General features: G+C 48.6%; 3 protein-coding genes across 7 annotated transcripts in view; 2 read left to right on the forward strand and 1 right to left on the reverse strand.

Moving 5' to 3' along the window:
• The window catches only part of nav3 (neuron navigator 3), a 209,790-nt gene that overhangs the window by 96,785 nt on the left and 101,154 nt on the right, over positions 1–11,851 (forward strand). The gene's annotated exons all lie outside the window — the stretch shown is intronic.
• LOC311032187 (uncharacterized protein) overlaps positions 1–11,851 on the reverse strand; it is a gene marked incomplete at its 3' end in the record, with an annotated part of 228,111 nt that overhangs the window by 26,339 nt on the left and 189,921 nt on the right. The gene's annotated exons all lie outside the window — the stretch shown is intronic.
• The window catches only part of LOC311032188 (uncharacterized protein), a gene marked incomplete at its 3' end in the record, with an annotated part of 75,371 nt that overhangs the window by 14,845 nt on the left and 48,675 nt on the right, over positions 1–11,851 (forward strand). The window lies entirely within an intron of this gene.

Consider the following 11,851-nt stretch of genomic DNA (forward strand, 5'->3'; position numbering starts at 1 on the left):
TGTATTGTTTATTCTGTCAGGTTCTCTTTAAAACAACCTCAGCGAGGCCCGGGGTTTATGGGTAACGTGTTTTTTTTTCTGCTGATTTACAGCGTTGGGGGGTGATTCCCACTGGATCCCCACCTTCCATACTGTAAAGCACTTTGGATTACAGCCTCCAAGAGAAGCCATACGTTATACTGTGTATTTATATGTCAGAAGTACAGCTGCAGCTGAAATGAATGGCTATCTCCTCCCGACGTGGCATCGGAGGAGGTAAATCACAAACACACTCCGGGACGTTCCTCCTGCAGGAGTCTAACTCCCCGAGCTGTCACAACCAAAGCTCCCCGTCCCAAACCTGCTCCTCCTTCACATTAGCACCGACGGAGACGCCAAGGGGACGACAGGACGGTGGGGGGTGAGACAGGCGAGGAGGTCTGAGGCCAGAACCCCGGCAGTGAAACGTCATGTCCCTCCCCTCGGCCCCACAGATGTGAATGTTCTTCCTATTCCCATCATGCACCACGGGTCACCAAGTCCTTCTTTCCCGTTAAGATGACTCGTCGTGGCTGAAGTGCCCTTGAGCCTGACAGCTGGAGGACGGACCGATGGGTGAAGAAGACTAGTAACAGAACGGACAGACTTGTTTAAATAATCCCAGCCCTCCTGAAGATATGAGGAGCCCTGATGGTAACCCAGTCCTCCTGCCGGTCTGTGCTGGACCCAGTAAAACCCTGATGGTAACCCAGTCCTCCTGCTGGTCTGTGCTGGACCCAGTAAAACCCTGATGTGAGGCACCGCAGTGAAAAGGTCAGCAGCTGTGGGCCTTCCACACCCGGAGATTCTGTAGCAACAAGGCACTTACCCTTCAGATAAACATATTTACCTTCCTAACACGGCCCTGATTTGAACGCTTCAAACACTTTGCATCAAAAATCAGTAAAAAAAAGAAATCATATCTCTCCCAGCAGCTGGATATTTCTCACTTGGCTGAATAATGAACTCCAGATAATGATTTATTTCACTCCCGCAGCACTTCTGTGAAGCACACTCTATCTGCCAGACCGCAGGCTCCTTTAAGAGACATGTTATTACTTCGGCGCAGGAACACTTATTGGTTTTGCCGCCGCGTTATTCCTCTTGCAACGTGTCTGGATCTCCTGCTTGTTATTCACTGCAGGCAGCAGCATCCACTGGAGATCCAACACCACCATCTCAGGGGTTGAGGAAGCCCTCCATCACCTCCGTCACCTCTCCTCTGGGGTGTTGGTTTAGCATAATAACTACCTACACTGTCTTACATACATGCATATTACCCAGCACGCATTGCAGATACGAAACCTGCTCTTTCATGCATGTTCTCAGCTGATCTTCATCTCATTCATCTCCGTCTGCCTCCCACATTTGTGTTGGACTGTTTCTAACGTTCAAGGTCTTGTTCTTCTCCCCTCGGCCTCTTGTTCCTTAAAGCTTCACATATTGATGTTGGAAAACTTCACATAAAGCACGTGTGTCTGCGTGCAAATAAACAGACGAGGCTATTATAGATTTTTTTTAATGCATACGGCATGAAATCTGCTGCACTTTGTGAATTCTGCTCCAAGAAATTGTTTTTAAATGGAAGAGAGTTTGTAGTTTGTAAGAAAAAAATCTGTGCAATCGCATTACACACACTCTCACGTACACACACTTCATGGTAACACACAGTCATTTTTTATAATTTGCTCTCTCTGAGGCAAACAATCGATGGAACAACGCCGGTGAACCTGCGTGCTCCGGCAGCAGCGTGGAGACAGATTGCTTGGTGGCCTTCGGGTCGCAGCTCTGCTCCTCCTGGGATTATTCCTTCTTCATCAGGGAAAACAAATCCATCAGTGTTTAGACCGGGTGTAGCTGGGACCAGGGACCGGGTCTAGGACCGGGTGTAGCTGGGACCAGGTGGAGGTGGAGGCTGGAGTCGCTTCTCAACCCCCCAGAGGAAGAAAGTAGTCCCTCTTTGTTCTGACATGAAACTTACCAGAGCCGTTACTGTGTGTTTGTGAAACACACCCGGCTGGCTGATGCAGGAGGAAGGAGTAGAAGGAGCAGGAGGCCCTCGGTCACGCTCCTCCACGGCAGTCCACCCGGCCGTTTGATCCCTCTGATTACCAAACACACACACATTAATCAGCACACACACACACACTGTGCTTCCTCTTCTTTTAAATATGCACGCTGCAATCCGTGCCGACATCAAACACTCGTACAACCCACTTTGATCCGGAGCGCCCAAATGTTTAATTTATGTATTTATCCGTTGGAAGGGGTTCAGGAAACGGTGGAGTTTCTCCTCGCTGCTGCAGACTTTCTAATTGCCCTATTTAATGGAAGCTAATGGACGAGGGCGAGATTGTGGACTGTTCTCTGAGACGGAGAGGTCTTTCTGCTGAGCCGTGTGTTTCTCAGCTATCAGAGCACCAGTGAACCACCATACCGTCGGAGCGTCCTCGCCTCCTCCACCCTGCAGCCTCTCATCAGTGTGACTCCGTCTAAGCTGGTCTCAGACCTGTTTTATTGGCCCGTCCTCGTTGACCCCGGGTCTAGACGCGGGGCAAATAGAATGGAAAAACCCTCCCCGCCCCAGACACATCTCCACATCACTCACTCCTCGGAGAGAGGGAAAGTTTCCCCCGTGCAGCTTCTTTTTTTCTTCTTCTTGACCCGTCTTCTTCTTGTTCCCTTCCTTTCCATTTTCCATCCCCCCCCCCCTCCGTTACAAAGCTGTCTGTCACCCTCATGGCAAAAGCTCTCTGTTGTCTGCCTTTGACCCGGCCAGTGGACCGAAACTGCTGTCACTCTAAATCCATTAGGAACGGCTCATAAATAACGCTGTCAGCCGCTAGCTTCTTGTAACCTGATCACTCCTCCCCCGTTCTCCCCCGTTCTCCCCCGTTGGAAGCTCTGGGAAGCGGAGGGGAGGGCAGCATTTAAGGGCTGTGATGAGGATTTTCACGCATGCTGTGTGAGTTCCCTTTGAATGCACGTTAAGTTGCATGCGTGCTGATTGGTCGGCCTCCACCGTCACCGCTACGCCCCAAGTGTCCTGCAGCAGAAAGGCTGCGTGTTGCTTTTTTTTTTTTTCAGTGCCAAACAATAGAAATCAGGAGCGAGAGGAACAAAGTCACAGGGAATTGGAAAGTCCGGAGGCCATTTGTCAAGTTGACGCGGGTCAAAAATAGTCCTGCAGGTTCACTCCGAACCAAAACAACACCACGCGTTGCTCGTTCCTCTGCAGCTCCACCCGTCTGACGGCAGGTTTCACTCCACATCACGGATCTCCTGCAAGGTCGGCTTCACCTGATCGAACTTTGACTCCAGAGCAAGACTCATAATGTGATATTTTATATTTCAATGGCTCCTCTTTGAGCCGTTTCTCTGGTTACCTCCTTCACACACATGCTTCCTCTTGTTTTTGTAGCTGTGTGAGAGATGGCGACGCTGCTGCAGCCTCGTGTTCCAGACGGGACTGTTTCCCTCTCCAGTCCAAAAGCAAGAGAAGGAAATCCTGACAGAATGAACTCTGACCTCTGTTGTAACAGCTGCGTATTACAGCCTGTTCAGATCATCGGGAGGAAGAGGGGCGGAAACGAGAGGGAACCGGAGTTCAAGCAGTGACACAGCAGTTTTACTTTCACCCCCCCCCTCCCCAATAAGAACCCTAAACCTTGACTGATGACACGCGAGGCAGGAATGAGCGACTCACAGTGTCGAGGAGAGACTGCACTCTGTGGACTCGGTGACTCAGCAGCAGTCACCTGTGATTCAGGGCCCCGGCAAAATCCCCAGATGTTCAGCACCTCCACGCTGCGTTTACTGTAAACTAACCCACGCTCTTACTCTGGGCTGTTCCTGGATCTGGAGGCTTCTTTGCTTATACTAGGTGATGATCTATTTCTAACAGAATCCTTGAATGCAGCTTTTAAATTTCACTTCTATGGTTAAAACAAACAAAAAAAGATGAGATGCATGATTCCCATCACAGAATACACTAGAATAATAGAATAGGAGTCCGCCCCCTGCTGGCCGGTAGAGAGGATGCAGCTACATCCACCTTGGCTTTACTTCTGCCTGGATGCAGCAGTGGTCCTGTGTAGTTAGGTTAGCAGCTCTAACCCCCCCCCCCCTATGGGGGATTAACACCACTATCACTGGAAGAGTCGATGAATGATCTGGTCTGCAGGTCCCTCTACTGGGTTACTGGGTAACTGGTAACCATGACGCGCGCTGGCATCAGTTGAGTGGGTGGAGGTTTATTTATCTACCGGGGGTGGGGGTTCAGGTGGTGAGACAGGTGTCTGTGTGGCGGTTCAGGTGGTGAGACAGGTGCCTGTGTGAGTGAGTCTGGCCGCCGGCCCATCGACGCCCACAGAGCAGATGGTTTCTGGGATTCTGCTGCTGGATGCGTCCTCTTCGTCCCTTCTGCAGCCTTTTAAAGAGACGTGGGGTTTAAATGTCAGTGCCGTGTGTTCATACGGACCCTGACCTTCAGGGAGTCAGTGGAGACCTTTGACCTCCCCGATGACGGTGCTATCAGGAGGGCAACGAGGTTCATTACGTCTCCAAGCCCTGAAGGTCGGGACCCCAATCTCCCCCTGATTCCTTCGTAGTCAGCAACACACACACACACACACACACACACACACACACACACACACACACACACACACACACACACACACACACCTCCACAGTCGGGCTGCCACATTAATTAAGTAATGACTAGATGGTGTGGGGGGGCAGAGGTCATGGAAGTGTGCAGAGCGGCTCGTTTGACTCCCTCACACTGGGAGATGAACAGTGGGGGAGGGGGGGTGCACCAGACTTTCCTATGAAGCCACGAACTAACGTGATTTATCTTCTCTCTGGTGGAGGAGGACTCTCTAATGAACTCTGACAGCGGAGCACGTGGAAGGAATAAAACGGTAGAAATGATATTTCTACATTTAAATGTTGCAGGTGTGCTCGTAAAGTCCCAAGAATTGGACTTGAGTTGATTAGGAAAACTCGGATATGGCTTCTTTAAGCCGGCTAATTGAATTCCCATTGATTACCGACATCATTAAGTATGCATAGCAACCGTTGCTTGAAATCAATGCCACATGCTTCTGCAGCAGTAGAGCATCGTGGTCCGACCGGCCCCTCGTATGAACCCTACATTTCCCAGAATTCATCTCAACATAGTGTCTCAACATAATGCCCACGTCTTTTTAAATAACTTCTCACGGATGACATCATTTATTTTTTCCAGACTTTTCCACATCAGGACTCTTTTTCGCCGTCTAGTGACGCGTTCAGTTAATTATTTCAGAAAGATTCTACATCTTTCCAGCTATTTGTGGAAGCCTTTAAAGGGGCATTTCATGCATTCTGCCCTTCAGCTTACCGACAGTGCTCCTTTAGGTCTGGACTCGGGGGGATCTGGTTTATAGGTTATGGCTGCAGAGAACACAGGGAAATATGCCTCATTACTACCCAAAGAGCCAAAGCCACTCTGCATTTGAAGTGGCCGGCCGTCCTGGCTTCCTCCCTCACTGATTTACAGATGATCTTTGGATGAATCATTAACTCCCCCCCCCCCACCCACAGGACAGTTAATTCAGGGTGCTGCTGTGATGGAGAGGCTTTAGGGTTAGTGTGGTGGAGCCCTCTGCTGGCCAAACATCAGACTCAGATTCCTGAAAACTTTATTCCAGGGAACATATCATCATTGTGAATTCTGGATAATGAAAAGGAAGGATTATGATTCATGGCTCATTTAGATTTTTAAAATACTGTTCATGAAGCCACAGAGAAAGACACTCACATATCCTCATATTTAGCATCTTATAATAAAGAAACATGAACTAAATACTGCATCAGGTGGAAGTCAACACTTGACAGAGCAGGAAGGAAACGTCCAGAATGACGTCTGAAAGTGAACCAAAGCGGCTCCTCGTCTCTCGCTCCACAGTAGTGTACAATAACAATCATGGGTTTAGCGGTCTGGCTGCTCCGCTAAGTGACGAGGCGGAGTGTCTCTGTCCTCGTCCAGGCTTGTTAATAATAAAATATAGAAAGCAGCGGACCCGGACTCCTGGCAGTCTGGCTGGCACCCCAATCAAAAACCCATCAATCTCCCCATCTACATTAATTTGCTTCTCAACAGGCAGATGGCGGTCCTGATTGATACCAAGCAGACATGTGTTGTGTGCCGCATGTTAATGGAGCTTCTTTCTTTTTACACAAACAGCAAAAGCGTCCAATCAGCTGATCCCAGATCTTAGCAGTCGGTGGGTCCCTGATAGCTTTGTGGGCTCAGGACTGTAAATATAAACATATCTGCAGGGGCCCGATCACAGACCCCTGTGGGTTCTCACTTCCCTGCATTCAATACTATAAAAAAACTACATAATTTCTCATCACCATCACTGTCTTAGAGAGCCGTGGCTTAAAAGCAACAAGTCTCTGAGTGAAAGTGCCTCCGAATCAGGCTCCACTGGGGCCCCCGGGTCTTTAAGACCACAAACCAGGCAAACTCGGTGGCGGCGGCGGCGGCGGCTGCCTCATCTTGATTTAATGAACAGTGAGCCAGTCAGATGCTCTGAGGAAGTGTGACTAATCCGGTCTGAAGGAATGATTGCAGAGGCCCCGGCGGCGTCCTGGAATAGCCGGGTGTCAGCTAGGAGCCCCGGGGCCGCCGTGCCGTTTGTTACCACGGCGATCAGGTGATGCAGTGTGTGGAAGGAGCTCATCTTGTGAGTTAGCAGCTAATTAACACGTGGGTCCGTCCTCAGGCTCCCCAGACAGTCTGAATGTCACACTCATACATAACGCCGGCTATTTATAAAAGCTGCTGGAGCTACATTTCCTGTTTCTTGGTTAATTATAATTCACAAGTGTCCAGAGCCAACCTGCATCTGAGAACATCACGGTTCGCTTCTTCCTTCCAGGGTGCAAGCTTAAAATACTAGTGAGGTTGTGTGTGTGTGTGTGTGTGTGTGTGTGTGTGTGTGTGTGTGTGTGCCCTCCACCAGCACGATGGAGGCGGCGTCTGGCTCGCAGGCCGCAGAGCCGACGGGCCAGACGCTGCCTCACACGCTGCGGTTACCATGGTGAGGTGAGATACTGCATGAAGTCTCATAAACCTTGCTGTGTGTGGATGCAGCGTGTGTGTGTGTGTGTGTGTGTGTGTGTGTGTGTGTGTGTGTGTGAGACTACTTCAGCATCTGCTGCAGTCTACATGTCTGTACTTTAAGAGCAGAGATGATGGCTTGAACACACTGCTGCTTCGGTTTCGCTTATTTATGGGATTTCTAATATTTTTATCTCCGTCATAAAGCGTCCTGTAGAGGGGGGGTGGGGGGGGGGGCATTAAATAACAGTGACAGAATTAGATGATTTAAAAAAAAACAACAACTTAAAATACACCACTGCAGTTTGTACATGATTACATATACATGAAGTGGCTTTAATTAGAGGACAGCGGAGGATTCCACGCTGCCAAACTCCTTCATTCCTCCAAAATAAAGTCATTTTGAACACTTAATTATGCCCGAACTTGAACTTAACGTTGTAAATGTCACTTCATGATTTCTGTTTTATGATGTAAAAGCACTCGCACAGGAAACGGCCTCGTTACTGAGGCAGAATCTAACGATTCTTTCCTTACAGCTGTAATATACTATAATAATCTGCCCTGACAGGAGAAATGTTTTCATCATGGAAAGCAGTGAGATTATGAAAACACGTCTTATTTTAACGCTGTAAATCTCGTCCTCGGGTCCTCCTGGATGAACAGGAACGTGTTTTCATGGTGGGGGTCAGAGGTCGGCAGTTAAATCGGTGTTGATGCTGGGTACTTGGAGAGCTTCTGTGCTCCCTTAAACATCCCGCTGCTGTCGCTGATTGTCTGTAATTGGTCAACAAACACATCTTTCTTTTATTCCTGCTGTCGTCCGGACGCGTGCTCGTGTTTAAAGTCTTTTATTTATTTTCCTGCGAGCTCGATTAAGCCGACTGCGTCCAAATGCCATTTTCTGCTCAGGATTTCTCCCCCGACAAGAAGACGAAGTGTGTGTGGACAAACACTGACTTCTCTCCTGCTATTCACCCCAAAAAATAAATCAAATTCTCCCGTGCTGCAGCTGCTCAAGCGCCCATGAGCAAGGCACGTGCTGGGACCTTGAAAGCAACACGCTAACCCCTTTTTCCTGGAAGAAAAACGCCAAACAAACAGAGCTTTGTATGAATTGATTGTATGTCACATCTGGTGTTGCAGTTAATAAGTGCTTTATCACCACGTAAACACAGCTCTATAACACACCCAGGTTCGGCTGCGATTGACAGTTGGCACGGCAACAACAGCTCATCTCCCCCCCCTGAGATTACAGCCTCTTAAACTTGTTGTGGGGAACTCGCTGTCGCTGTAAATAAAGTTATTATTTTTGATCTCTCCAGGCTGCGAGCAAAACGCGGAGCGTACCATTTGTGTAAACTCCTGTTGGAACGCCGCCCGCCTGCTATTACCTGGGGATTAGGTGGTTAGAAGGACCGACATAATGATGGTTTCAGAGGGAGATGCGTCACATTCAGATCCCAGGAAACACACAAAATGGAAAATGGCTTCCAGGCGTAGCTGGACATCATATCTCTCATCCTGACACCAAGAGAGCAGCAGATGCTCACAGTTTGAGATCTCCACACCACTCAGACCTGCACTCTGGCTTGTCGGATGCACAGCTGTCCATTTACACCAGCTTCACCTGAGGAAGAGTTCTTCATCTCATTATCACCACAGTCTTCCTCCGCTGGCTCCAAAGGTCACACGAAGCCTGAACTCTCCACCATGTGAAGTTTATTATTTAATGTCACGTGTTTGGAGGCTTATAAGACAGTATTATTCAGAGTCTTTTTATCTCTTAAAACATGGACATGTTATAAATCACGCGATCAGAAAAAAAAAGTCAGTGAGTTTGACTCTTTTTCCCTCTGCCACCTCCTTCCCTGTTTCTCCTGCTTCTCCTGTTTCTCCCATCGATCCGGCTCATCACTCGTTTAGTTAAAGCAGCTTTATGCCGTGTTTAATTACATTTAAGAGCCATGCGGGAACGCCGCGGCGCCGGTGCCAAGTCCAGATTCTCTAGACTCCCTGTTTTCAAACAGCATTACACAGCTAAACCTCCTATACATACATACATACATATATATATACAGTATATATATACATATATATATATACATATATATACATATATATATATATGTATATGCAGAAGCCCCTTGAATGCAATTAAGTTGTGTAATTGATTAGACAGTGTTGGAATGAAGCCCTGATTAAAGAGCCCATTCATCAGCAGTCATTCCGTGGAGGGACGGAGATAAATACAGTGAGTCCTGCATACTTTACCTTCTCCTCCCTCTCTCTCCTCTTAACCGGCTCCCCCCGGAGGCTGAACAGCACCACTGCAGGCTCTGCCAATAACACCTGCGTAGCTGTAGTCACTGCATTGTGGTCCGGACTGTTGAAGGCAGTTTCTGAGCTCCGGGACGGGAGCTGACTGGGATTTTTTTTTTTTTGGTAGCGGCGTTCGGGGACTGGGGGGGTGGGGGGGGTGGGGATCTGCAGAGAGGTTAGAGAGGAAGAGGAGGAGGAGGAGATACTTCATCAGTAAGGATAACAACACCACAGAGGCTGCTGGACTCCTGCTGATCGATGCTGGCTGCCGAAACACAGAAGGAGCACCGAGGGTGGGCAAGGAGATTCTAGAGTGTGTGTGTGTGTGTGTGTGTGTGCAGCTGGGACATTGTTATAGCTTGTATGTGTGTGTGTGTGTGTGCATGTGTGTGTAGTCCCATCCAGCATGTGTGTGTCTATGATGTCAGTCGTCTCACTGAAGGTGGCGTTACTGCTGATGTTGAGCCTCTGCTGTAGAGGAGAGGGAGAGAGGGAGAGAGGGAGAGAGAGGTTAACGAGTGCAGGAGGCTGACGAAGGACTGAAGTCGGAGCGCCGGCGAGGAGTCGTGAAGGGAGCGGATCAGCGAGTCGGCAGAGATGCAGGAGGAGGCTTCACTTTGATGTTTGTGTCAGAAAGCTGAGAGAGAGAGAAGAAGAAGGGACCAGAGAGGAGGAGGAGTGAGGAGGAGGAGGAGGGGTGAGGAGGAAGAGGGGGGAGAAGAAGAAGAAGAAGAAGGGACCAGAGAGGAGGAGGAGGAGGAGGGGTGAGGAGGAAGAGGGGGGAGAAGAAGAAGGGACCAGAGAGAAGGAGGAGGGGTGTGGAGGAGGAGGAGGAGGTCCTGGGTCTGGTCCAGAGTCAGGACATGGCAGTTACACCTGCAGCCAACAATGCTTTTTGCTGAGTGACCCTGAGGTTGAGGTGTGAGACGGGTCGTGGTGTGAGACGGGTCGTGGTGTGAGACGGTCGTCTGTTATCCATGTTCTCTCTCCTTCTAGTTGGCGGTTTAAAGGCAGGTTTATCAGATTACTGGCATGTTTCTTTTCTGTGTTAAAGGGACAGTTCACCCCAAATCACCTCATGGTGCTCAATCTAGTTTCATGTTAATTAAATCAGATTTTTCCCATTTTAATGAGACGAATCTGGAAAAACCCGATGTCTCTTTCCAGAAATCCTGAATGAAATAAGTTGTTTCCACAAAATGACATATTTGGGTTCACGCTGGTTTAAATGTGTAACCTCACCTGTGTGTGTGTGTGTGTGTGTGTGTGTGTGTGTGTGTGTGTGTGTGTGTGTGTGTGTGTGTGTGTGTGTGTGTGTGTGTGTGTGTGTGTGTGAAGCTGCTGCCATGGTGCTGTTGACCTGCAGATGTGTGTTTTAGTGGAAGCTCCTCCTTCAGGAGCTGCAGCAGATGCTGAGGCAGCTGGTTATTTGAGCTGCCCTCTGCTCCCCAAAACCTCCTCACCTCCTCCTCCCTTCTCCTCCTCCTCCTCCTCCCTCCTCCTCCTCCCTCCTCCCTCCTCCTCACTGGCTCGTGTCGAGGAAGCTTCTATTTGCTTTTTAGTTCAAGTTTGAGCTCAAAGTTGGATCGTTGGAGTCTACCTCCATGTGTCTGCCTGCTCCCTTTTAAGGGGGAGGTATGGCTGCAGGAGGAGGCTGCTAATACAATGTGTGTTCTTGGAGTTTTCTGCAGCCCAATATAATAATAATAATAATAATAATAATAATAATAATAATGTGACTGTAGTTACACTTTTAATTCCTCTCTTTCACACACTTTCTCCATCCTCTCTCTGTTTGTTTACTTGCCCCCTGATGGGATGTGGTCTGTATTTGCGGCCTGTGTGTGTGTGTGTGTGTGTGTGTGTGTGTGTGTGTGTGTGTGTGTGTGTCTGTGTGTGTGTGTGTGTGTCTGTGTGTGTGTTTGTTTGTGTGTAAGCTGGGGTTTTTTAGTGGCTATGTGTATTTTCCCCGTGACGGCTTCGTTTTTTCTTTTTACGACATCTCATCACGGAGAAAGTCGCCAAGGGAAACCACAACAGATAGAAAAGTTCTGAGAGGGTCGGCGTCTTTAAAGCAACTCTTCCAAGGGAAAAAGGAAAAACGAGCGGGAGAGAAATGCTTTTAATTATGGGCGGTGTGAGGTAAATGAGGGGAAAGAGGGATTATTTCATCATGAGAAAGCTGTTTTATGAGGGGATTCCTCAGGGAAACGTCGAGCATGGGAGATGCTGAGGAGCCGGTTGTAGTTAGAGAAACACTGAGAGGAGGTGCAGCGTATAAATACGTCTTTACATGAGGAGTAATGCTGCTTATTTGACGTTAAACCCCCAAAAAACTCATGGAAAAGCTCACATTTCAAGCTTCTTCCACCTGCTTTGCTTTTTAAACAAAATGTT

Source organism: Eutrigla gurnardus, assembly GCF_963514095.1.
Source record: "Eutrigla gurnardus genome assembly, chromosome: 21".
In the NCBI taxonomy this organism is placed as follows: domain Eukaryota; kingdom Metazoa; phylum Chordata; class Actinopteri; order Perciformes; family Triglidae; genus Eutrigla; species Eutrigla gurnardus.